General features: G+C 44.5%; 1 long non-coding RNA gene across 1 annotated transcript in view; it reads right to left on the bottom strand.

Moving 5' to 3' along the window:
• Positions 1–8,767: 8,767 nt before the first annotated feature.
• The window catches only part of LOC138535236 (uncharacterized), a 31,073-nt gene continuing 29,276 nt past the window's right edge, over positions 8,768–10,564 (bottom strand). The window contains exons 4-5 of the long non-coding RNA XR_011284884.1: positions 9,955–10,198; positions 8,768–9,318 (exon numbers count right to left, since the gene is read on the bottom strand). This is a non-coding gene — a long non-coding RNA (uncharacterized lncRNA). The remainder of the gene's footprint in view (positions 9,319–9,954; positions 10,199–10,564) is intronic.

Raw genomic sequence — 10,564 nt, 5'->3', positions numbered from 1 at the left:
GGATTGAGGGCTTTGCGCTAACCTTGCAATAGGAAAGGCATCCGATTAGCACTGATTGCCAGTCATGAGATTTCACAGAAACATGCCGTTGTATTTTAACCTCTGCTCGCATTTGACATGTGCAACATAGATATACTACAGGAGAAAAACCATGTGCATATTTTAAACAATACACTGTATTATTAAATACGGTCTACTGACATTGAATGCTAAAATCAATACCACCACTCTTTTCTCAAAGCAAAGGTTGTTTTTTATAACGCGCCTAATAGCAGACCTGAGTTTGCTTTCTAAGCTCAGATCTGGGATTTGAACCGCTGCTGCTCTGCGTGGTCTTGATTTCAAGACCAGTGGATTGCAACTGTGCTATCCCCCATTCACGTTTGGTTTACAGGAGTTGAGTAATGCGTATTGCAGTGCCTACACACATTTGCCTATGCTTCTTCCTATACTATTAGACATACAGTTTGTGCCTTTCATCCTCCCAAAGTAAATGAAAATCAATAATTAGGTTTTACAATAACTAATGTCTACAGAACTATGAAACGATAATGAATGATTTAAGAAACACTATAGAAAAAACAAGTATTATTCATACATTGAGCGCTGCGTTTAAATGTTGAAAAAGGAATGAAAACAGATGAAGGCAACATTAGGTGCGGAACTCAGTCATAGCATTACACATTCTGGCGATGCGAGACCATTTTGGTGAAATGTACACTGGTTTTAAAATAACATTGGCTGTGATGAAAGGTTAATAGAAAAAACAAAAACACTGATTTCTAAGGCATTACAGAAGGCTGTTGCTATTTTTCAGAATGCCAATCACAGTGGAATTCTAGTTTGTGGGGTTAAAGAAAGAGACTCCAATTTATCCATGACTAGGCAAGTTAATGCGATTGCCATACCATGCCAAGCTCCTGAATAGAGCCAGACCTTTCCTCTCCAAGGCGTAAGAAAGGGTGAGTCCCAATTTTTTGTTTAAGGGGGATTGAGCAAAGTAGGGACTAGTTATAAAGTGTCAAAAAACACGCGCAAAAAAGCTCAATTACCCCTCTTTTAGTCCACCTTAGAACTAGATCAGGGACAAAGAGAGGAATACTAATAGATAATCTATTTCATCTATCTAAAATTCACTTAGAACAAACATTTTTTCCAAAGAGTAAGCAAAGTAAAAACACATTTTTTAATCAATACGTTTTTTAACACACAGATATATGGTGGGTGCTTTCCACAAGGCACCTCACACACTTAAAAAGAATTGGTAAACAAACACAAAAAAGTCCAGCAAAAACACATTTTGTAATAGTGGTGTCTGAAGTTAGTAAAGTGACAGTTGTAACAAATCACCTTGACATACTGTTTTCAAAGTATTGATTGTATTGCAATTTCAGGGGAACGTACTATAAATGCATGGCATAAAAAAGGTTCTAGTGCTGCAAAAAGGACACATTTATTTCAGTGTCTACGGGATGTCATTTTTTGACAACTTCCTCTCCAAGGACAACTGCATCAAAATAGCAAGAGCCATAAACAGTTCAAAGTTGGACTACTGCAATGTCCTCTTCCTGGGAACATCTACAAAAAACCTAGAAAAACTGCAAGTCATCCAGAACAGTGCACTACGTGCAGCAAGGGCTATCCCAAAAAGGGAACATAGCACGGCAGCAAGGAAACAAGCCCACTGGCTCCCAATCAAATAACGGACACTATCGAAAACCTTGGCACTAACCCATAAGTGCATCCACCAGACAGCACCCTCCTACCTATCACAAAGGATGAACACCCTGCCACATCGATAAGACCAACCAGGACTCCATATACTAATATGCTAATGGTGCCTTTGGTCAAAAGGGTTAGAGCAGGAGGCGCTAGCTTCCCATACCTAGCCTCCTTACAATGGAATGCCCAACCACCACCCCTGCGGGCGGAGGAATCACACATAGCATTCCGAAAAGCCATGAAAACCATGCTCTCCTCCTAATCCCGCTCTTCAAATCCCACATGACTGCAGAACGGCATTAAGTTAGAATCTGTATTTGTTTACATTACCTGTGCTTGAATAGTGTAAATGTATAACCTGTAAATGCTTATCCAACTTGTATTTTCCCTTGTAACTAAGCTCCCCACAAGTAACAGCGTTGCAATGCCTAATGTATAAAATAAAAATAAATAAAAAAGCACCACAGACCTTACAAAGAACGCCCACATGTGTATAACAAAGTTTCCTTCTCTCAATGGCGGTGGAGTGTAAAGTGAAGCTCACAGCTGCTTCCTCATTCTCCGTCAGACATGTATCCCACGGTAGCAGATCAACAATTGCCAGCGGGCATGGAGAAACCCTCAGGAAAGATCCCTTTAATGCATTACTTTATAAGCGTTTCCGTATGCCTGCAGGCACCCGTGTTCTCTCTGCTGTGCATAGGCTGAACTGAGAAAAAGAAGACTTTTTTTTCTTCTTTCATTCCGAGTCAGATCCTTTTCGCTCCACGCGACCACCGCTCCATGGGAAACCACGTGAGGCGAAGGCTGCCTTTCTAAACAGCTATGCGACAGGGCTCACAATATTTTCAGCTCATAAAAAAAAAATATATATACATTTTCAAAAGCAGACTACCCCTTTGCCTTGTGTCTGCATGTCTTGGGGTCTTCTGTACCATTCTCAGCCAGCTTCTAGGGAGCCAGTTCCTCTCGGGCAAATCATTACAGTGGACCCGTTTTGGACTTTGCTGCTGATGGAGGACTGGCTGCCTTCAACAACAAAGGCAGCTTGCCTGTCTCGTAAATCAAAGGCCGGCCTGCCTGGCTGCCCAAGTCTCTGTCTCCGAAGAGATCACTCTGCAGTTGAAAGTCACACAGACACGTGACAGTACTCGTGAAAGGTCGAAATACTTTAAAAAAGCCCCTATTGGATTACATCTGCATAGTACATCATCAATGAACACTGTGCGTTGGGAATTGTATGCCTCAGCATTTCCAGTTGTCATGCCAAACGCCTGCTGCAAAGGCGATACTGACTCTGTCTGCACCAAGAAGAGAGCACACATCCAAGCCTGTGTCTCTGCAGCATCTAATAACTCGGCCAAATCTGCAAGGAGCTTGCCAACCCGACTGCAGTCTCTACCCCTCCTGTCGCCTCACAGCTCTTTACAATGGCCTTGCCTCACTTCATCTCAAAAGCCCAGGACATCCTATCCACCCTCTCCTCCCCTACCGCTCCCTATCTGTGCTTGCTGACCCTCCTCGTACTTTCCTCTTTTCTCCCCCGACGAGGTCGCTATACAAGTCCAATCTGTGAAAGTCTTGTCAAACCAGGCTCCTCCCTGTTCCTCTAAAACCATCGAAGACCACATTGATACTCTTGCGCCAGCCCTTGGTGATTTCTGCAACCACTCCTTTGCCTCAGGGGCCTTCCACTCCCATTTGACGCACTCTCTTGTGCATCCTCTTCTGAAGAAACCTACAGCCGATCTTTCTTGTCCGGCTAACTATCGCCCAATTTCCATTACTCCTTTCCTGGGCTAACTCCTGAAAAGCTGGCCATCTCTCAGCTTAACCTTCATTCAGATTATGTTTGCTGTCTCCACGACCATCAGTCTGGCTTTAGAGCTGCCAGAAGCACAGGCAGTGCTCTCCTGAACACCCATGAAGATCTGCTCTCCAAAATTCCCTCTGTCCTCATCCTACTCTATCTCTCTTCTGTCTTCCACTGCATTGCCGTTTTCTGCTCCAATTTCCAGTGCTATGCTGATGATACAACTCGTTTTCAGGCTTCCCTCAGCCGCCTCCTCCCCTTCTTTCATCTCTGATTGCCTGCCATTCAGGGTTGGTGTACCGCCAACGATCTCTGCCTTAATGCCAGCAAGACAGAGATCCTCCAAAATCGGCACACCTTCACCCTCTGCGAGCCTCCCTTGACCCTCCTCCTACCCCCACCTGCGAGGCAAAGAACCTCAGGGTCATCTTTGAATCCACTCTTTCCTTCTCTGCCCACATCTCTGATGTCTCTAAAAAGTCAAACTTCCTACTGCACCTCCTCAGAGGTACTCCGCCTTTTCCCTCCTTCCCCCAGAAGCTCATGGTCTCCAGAGCACTGGTTCTCTCTAGGTTGGACTATTGTAACAGCCTCTTTCTAAATCTACCTGCCTCTACTCTCCGCCATATACAACTCATCCAGAACAGGACTGCAACACTTGTCCTTGATCGTATCTCTCCAGCCCTGAAATCTCTCCACTGGCTCCCAGTGGACGCAAGGATTAAATTCAAAACCCTCTGCATCGTCTACAAGTCTTTCTGGGGCCTGGGTCCAAAATATCTTCAGCTATCCCTCCGTAAATACCTCCCCTCTCGAGCTCTTCGCTCCTCTACCACTAACTCCCGCATGGTCTGTCGTTTTTCAAAGAAACAAGCTGGGGGTAGATCTCGGTCTTCAGCTGGGGCCTCCCTCTAGAACAACCACCCTGCCACTCTGAAACTTGAGAACCATCTCCAGTTCCGGAAGCACCTGAAGACCTTCCCCTTTGCTTCTGCCTTCGCCCCTCCTCTCCCTTGCTGATCTTTTCTCTCTCTGCACCATGCACTTGCCAACACCTTGTCTTCCAGGCCAAGGTACCTGCTCACCCTGCCACCCACCCGCACTGCCTCTGGCCTATCCCTGCACTGGGGTCTGTATCTGTAACCATACAGTGCCCCCCTTTGTTCTGCATTTATCAGACATACCCGGTCTGCTGCCTCAACCCACATTTATTTCATATTTGTTTTCCTTTGCTCCACACTTTCCACTTCTTCCCCCTTCCATGCACTTGCCCGTTCTCAATGTCACTGGGCCTAGTAAGATCATTTTTTGTTCTCCCTTGCCTTGGCGCGCTCTAAAACACTTGTGTACGAGTGAGGTACAATAAAATATCATATCAAAGACTGCTTCTTGGAACCCCTTTTGTCATCCATGTTTGTATTTGGGGGTGTCAGTAAGTGCATGCATATGAAGGCAGTGTGAATGGCGTACATGGGAGCAAGTGCGCATGTGAATGAGAATGCAGTGTGAATGTTCTAGGTGCTGCTGTGAATGACTTACGGTGTGTGTGTAACACTAGAATGGACATGTTTGGACACAATCAGTAGAAACATGTTTTTTGCACTTGCATACTGTGGGCAAAGGCATTATGGAAATGTGTTTGAAAAAGCTCCTGTGCATTGTTGGTGACTTGAAATCCGATTTCAAGTTTAATGATTGTGTGGCTTTTTAACTTAATGTATCACAGAAAGTGCACTGTAAAACGCACCATTTTAAACCCTTATTTAAATATTTTTCTTGTCTTGGGGGAGAACCCCTTTGAACGCACCTTGCTTGGTTTGCACTCCCTTGCTACGCTCGGTTGCTTCTGCGCATTCAGCCAGAGACAGAACAAGCCCAGTGCTCCCTTAGTCTGAGCCCCACTACATTAGCTCCTCGCCCCACTTGTTACACAATCCTGGCTACAGGCTCAGACTGGCCTGTAGAACAAAAAAAATGCTAAATGTTAGTGTGGGCCAATTTCTTTGGTCAAAGTGGGCTATTGTTTTGATCCATGTGGGCCACTTTGATAAGTTACTTCACAATGCAACTAGTGGTTTTGACCAGTGTTACGGAATGCATTTTTTGATCCTTTGCAACTGAAAGAATTTTCTTTAAAATGGACAATTTGCATCATATTTGATCATAAACCTCCCTCTTGGGTACTATTCCAACAGTCTGTCACAAAATGAATGAATTGCCAGTTGCAACTGTTCCCGAGACATTGTTATGCCTCAAACTGACCCTGCGCAACTACGCCTCTGGTGAGTTGGGGGTGAAAGATTAATGGGCCAAATGAAGGCGTAATATCCAGGGTTTTAAGCAGGCCGGGCATAGCCCCGGCATGCTGGGAAATCTCGTTCTGGGGTGGGGCCCTGCAAGGGCTCACTAATCTCCCCTGGCAATCTTAGCCGCTATGTGCAAGAGCTTCAGGCCTCAGAAAAAAATGCCTTTAATCCATGATGGCGATACCGCACTTGTGAGGCCTCCCTTCTAGCAAGAGATGCCGGTGCCACCCTTATGGAAAAAAAAGTGAGGCCACTGGAACCAGAGGCCTTTTCTTCAAAAGCTTGAAGCTCCCATTCATTCACAAGAGTTTCAGGCTTTAGGGAAAAAAAGGGCTCGACTTCCAGCAGCCTCACTTTTTCAGCCTTAATGGTGGCTCTGCCCCTCCCGGCCTGGCAAGGGGTAGCACCACCATTAAGGCTGAAAAGGTGAGGCGCTGTCCACTGCCAGGCAAGCCTCCAGAAAATAAATGCAGAGATCAGCACCCTCTCTCCCCCAGAGTGGAGAGAGGGTGTTGATATTTACAAAAGGCTGCCTGTAGACCATTGAGCTTGAGCTCATCAAGGGGGCGTAGCCTAACAAGCAAGCAGGCGGACCCCCCCACCATTGGGCAGAGCCCCCTTGATGAGCCCAGTCTCATTTTCCAGTGTCACTTAAGGTACTGGTAATATCTATGCAGCATACTGGACTCTGGTGGGGGAAAACAGCACAATAGATTTAATGGCCCCAATCACTACCAGCTTTCAAAACTGCCATCCAGCCCCCCCCCCCCGCCACCCCCCACCCCCCGATCCCCCCAAAATGTTGTGTCTGGCTCCAGTGCTGGCCGTGCTCTGTAGTAGCAGTATACAGCAGGGCTCAATATCCAACCTCGTATTATTGCAGTGGTCTTTTTATTGTGGGTCCCCTGGTTTCTTTTTCCACTTAAAACACTGACTCAGTGACGCAATGTCACCAGTGCAGTGTGTGTCCATTTGAGTTTTAGTGAAGCACAAGATCACGGGACGGAAGAAATAAAAAGCAGTTTCCCGTGCTGCACAGTCAGTCAGCACAGGGACCTTGTTAGAACATAACTGTCTGTGTCTCTTTTGCATTGGTGGGGAGACCCTAATCTGGCCAGGGCACTGACTCCACCACAACCAGGAGTCACCTAGTGGCCTTATTTAAAGATCCCATTTAAACCTACCCCCTCTGCAAAGCCCACATATGCAGCTTGAATACAAATCCCGAAGACTATCTGGTTTACCACAAATTCCACCAGGAAGTTGGCAGGGCAATGGCTGCGTTTCCCCTCTCACTTCACTTATTCTGGTTCCAGCCATCCTGTTAATTAAATATCACTAGGCGGCATATACGTAACGTAAAATCTCAGATCATCAGGCAGGACACACAGAGTTCTGATATAGGATAAGGGAACACAAAGTTCTACTTAGGACCAGACAGGATATGCATTGCTTGGAACGCAACATGCAAGTCACGTGAGGTACATACAGTGCTAGGTGCGTTCCTCCGATATGAACTAGTAGTCACTCAACTTGAATGCTTTCTTGGAAAGGTCCAACTGTGGTAAAATCATCTGCTCGAGCTTACTTACACTTTTCTGACAGTTTATTTCCACCACTGCCACCGTCAGGGAGGTGACAGATTTCCCTGTCCCGCAGAGCAAGGAGGTAATTGATAGCAGGATTGGGTAACATTGATTGTTGATTCACAGCATGCCCCCAACTCCCCTCCCCCCTCTGACCCGTGTCAAAGGGGTTCACCTCCGGCCACTCTTCCATCCCATTAGAAGCAGCAGTCCTGAGATTAGAATACATTGAATTACACAGGGATTGTGCCGAGGTAACTCCACCATCACCTCGAAAAGACATCGCTTTTGTCTCCCGGTGTTGGGTAGAGCAATACAAGAGTAAACATTCATCCTGATATCCATTTCGTAAGCTGGGTCCTAGGGTTTGTGAGACCCCAGGGCCTAAGAAGCCACCTAATTTGTATAGGTTTTGGGATCGCTGGAAGTTATATCAGTCTACGAAACACCAGGGCATCAAAGAAAATGGCATTAAAAGAAGTAGAATCATAGTAAGGGATGATATTGCACTGGAAACCATCTCAAGTCAAAAAGCAAGATCTTCCTCAAATCATTCTGGAGTAATCCGTGGCTAGTTCAGGGAGATCATCCTGAAGTATGTGTATAGGCCAAAATATTTAAATGAGAGGACTCTAGAGTGATCACAGACACAACTCCAGGATGAGTTCTGATTATTTCCAGTCATGATCTTGTATTACTCCAGGATGATCCCATGACGACTTCAGGATGGATGGGTATTACTCCAGGATGACTTCACAACAACTTCAGGATAAGGGGGGGGGGGGGTGATTACTCCAGGATGACCCCCAAGACAACTTCAGGATGGGTGGGCTCCAGGATGACCCCATGAATTCATGATAGGTGGGGGTGATTACCACAGGATGGTTCTATGGCACCATTAGGATGGGTTTGGAATTGTGAATGATTACTGAAGACAACCATTTCATGGTGCTGCCAAAAGATATAGGGAAAGGAATTCGATTACCCCAGGATGTATCCCTTGTGTGTAATACGCGCAGTTTTACCATAGGGTGATTCAAGTTACACATATGAATAGTGTACTGGAAAACCGCAAGGGAAATTTGCTTTCACTTTCCATCTTTGCCTTGTATGCTAGAACACTCAAATGTCATTAACTAAGTTCGCCAATTTAGTGTACAAAACTACAAATCCACCCAACAATGTCACAAACCAACCTGTAAACTCCCTCATTTCAGTTCTCACCACTAGCTAACATGGCATCACAACCAGTAAACTCTCAGAATTACAAATCACTGTACTGAAATAGAGAATCAGTTAAAAGTCTACCTGCATGACAGACTGCACAGTCAATATCACTATGAGCATCTAACAATTACATTGTCGATTAGTAGCAGGGGCTGACATAGCAACTAAACTCATTTGTGGGAATGTTCCAATTCCATTGTTTTTAAAGACCGTAACCTGAATGATTGATCAGATGTGTAGGTCTCACTTCACTGTATAAACAGGCACGACATCATACTGTAACAAGGACACACTGTTGAGAAGACATGATCGAGTGTAAGCTTGTCAAATTATGTCCAACTAAAATTTTGTCGCAGACAATTGATTTTTACTTTATAGTCAGCTACATCTTTGGGAACTGCAACATTACACAGAGACATCTGCCGATTATTTGTACAGGTGAAGTAAAAGAGGTGGGTTCTAAGGCAGGAATGAAGAACACTAGCCATGCGTGCCAAACAGTTTGGGAAATCAGTTTTCCACCCATCAGCTTTTACAATATAATTCTCGTTTTCTTCACTGCATCTTCTTGAAGTTCACACAACACTCGTTAATCCCTCTGCATCACAATAGGTTTTAATCATTTCGTCAAATGTTTTCTTTGTCTTAACACACTGGTTCTTGGCTGTGGGTATGAAAAAGGCATGTTAAAACTTCAAAATGTGACAGACTGCTTGTATTTATTAAATTTTATATATCGCTTTGCGCTTCAACAAGAAGTTAGAAGCATAATTGCAAAACATGAGACAAACCATTGAAAACAATATGCAGAACAATTTACCTGGGACTATAAAAGAGAAACAGAGTAAGAGGGACGTTATGAGGGTTAACAGGATGGGGACAAAGAAGGAAAGTGGAATGACATCCAGTTTTTGATAGTAGTGAGACAGGAAGAAAGATTAAGGTGGATGTCAGGAGAGAAAGAGCTTGAGCTGTACACTGGGGTAAGTGACTCCCCTTAAGCACAACCCTATCCGTCCCCTTGGTTTCATTTTTTGCTTATTCTTGCACTCATTGGCGCTTTCCCTCCCTCCCCATGCAGCAATCCACAACTCAGTCTAGCTGCACACATACTCTGACCAGGACTATGGTCCTTGAAGGAGTTCAACCCATAGCACTTTGAGATCATACCAATGGTAAAAGGTTCTCTACAAATGCCAAATATCATAAGAGAAATAATGTAGACCATCTATAACTTTAGAGAGTTACTCTAGAGGAAAGAGATGCTATAAAGGAGTGGTGGGAATTGTGCAGTACTCACCTGTATGTGTTAAAAAGGGAATGTACCCTCCTCCCAAATAAAATTGCTTATCTGCTGACTGGACAAGCAGTACTGCTTTGAAATCCTTTTCTTCACGCATTTCTCTTCTACTTTCATCAAGACCCTCTTATCAGCCATTAACTTCACCAGGAATTGCCAAAGGCTCAAATTCCTCCTTTAAAATACACAGAATTGTCAGATCAAAGAAAAGCCCATTAAAGAGTGCCATGATTTGAATTATTGCCTAAAAGAAAGGAGAGGAAAAAAAAAAAGTTAATTTGGTATGCTCCAAGTATTTTTTGAAACTTGTCTGTATCCAAAACCTTTCATTTACAGTGAGCTTGCTATGGATGCTCCTGCCGGATGTGTCCCTATTTGTGAGTGAAGAGTCTCTTGGTTCCTGGTAACTTCCTACAAGACTTCAACTAGTTCCATCTGCTCGCTAATAAAACTAGATGTGGGTGTTCTGGAGAGGCAATACGTTCTTAACTGCAGAGCACTCAAACCTATATGCTGCAAAGCCATTGTTTGTGCATCCTTTAAAGACAAGCAACCGTGTTTCAGTTTCTTAAAGGGGAAGTTCACTCAAAATGTATTGTTTCAAAAGATG

Source organism: Ambystoma mexicanum, chromosome 1q, assembly GCF_040938575.1.
Source record: "Ambystoma mexicanum isolate Mex_15411 chromosome 1q, UKY_AmexF1_1, whole genome shotgun sequence".
NCBI lineage: Eukaryota > Metazoa > Chordata > Amphibia > Caudata > Ambystomatidae > Ambystoma > Ambystoma mexicanum.
The sequence above is the reverse complement of the archived record's forward strand: the minus strand, read 5'-3'. Positions and strand labels throughout refer to the sequence as shown.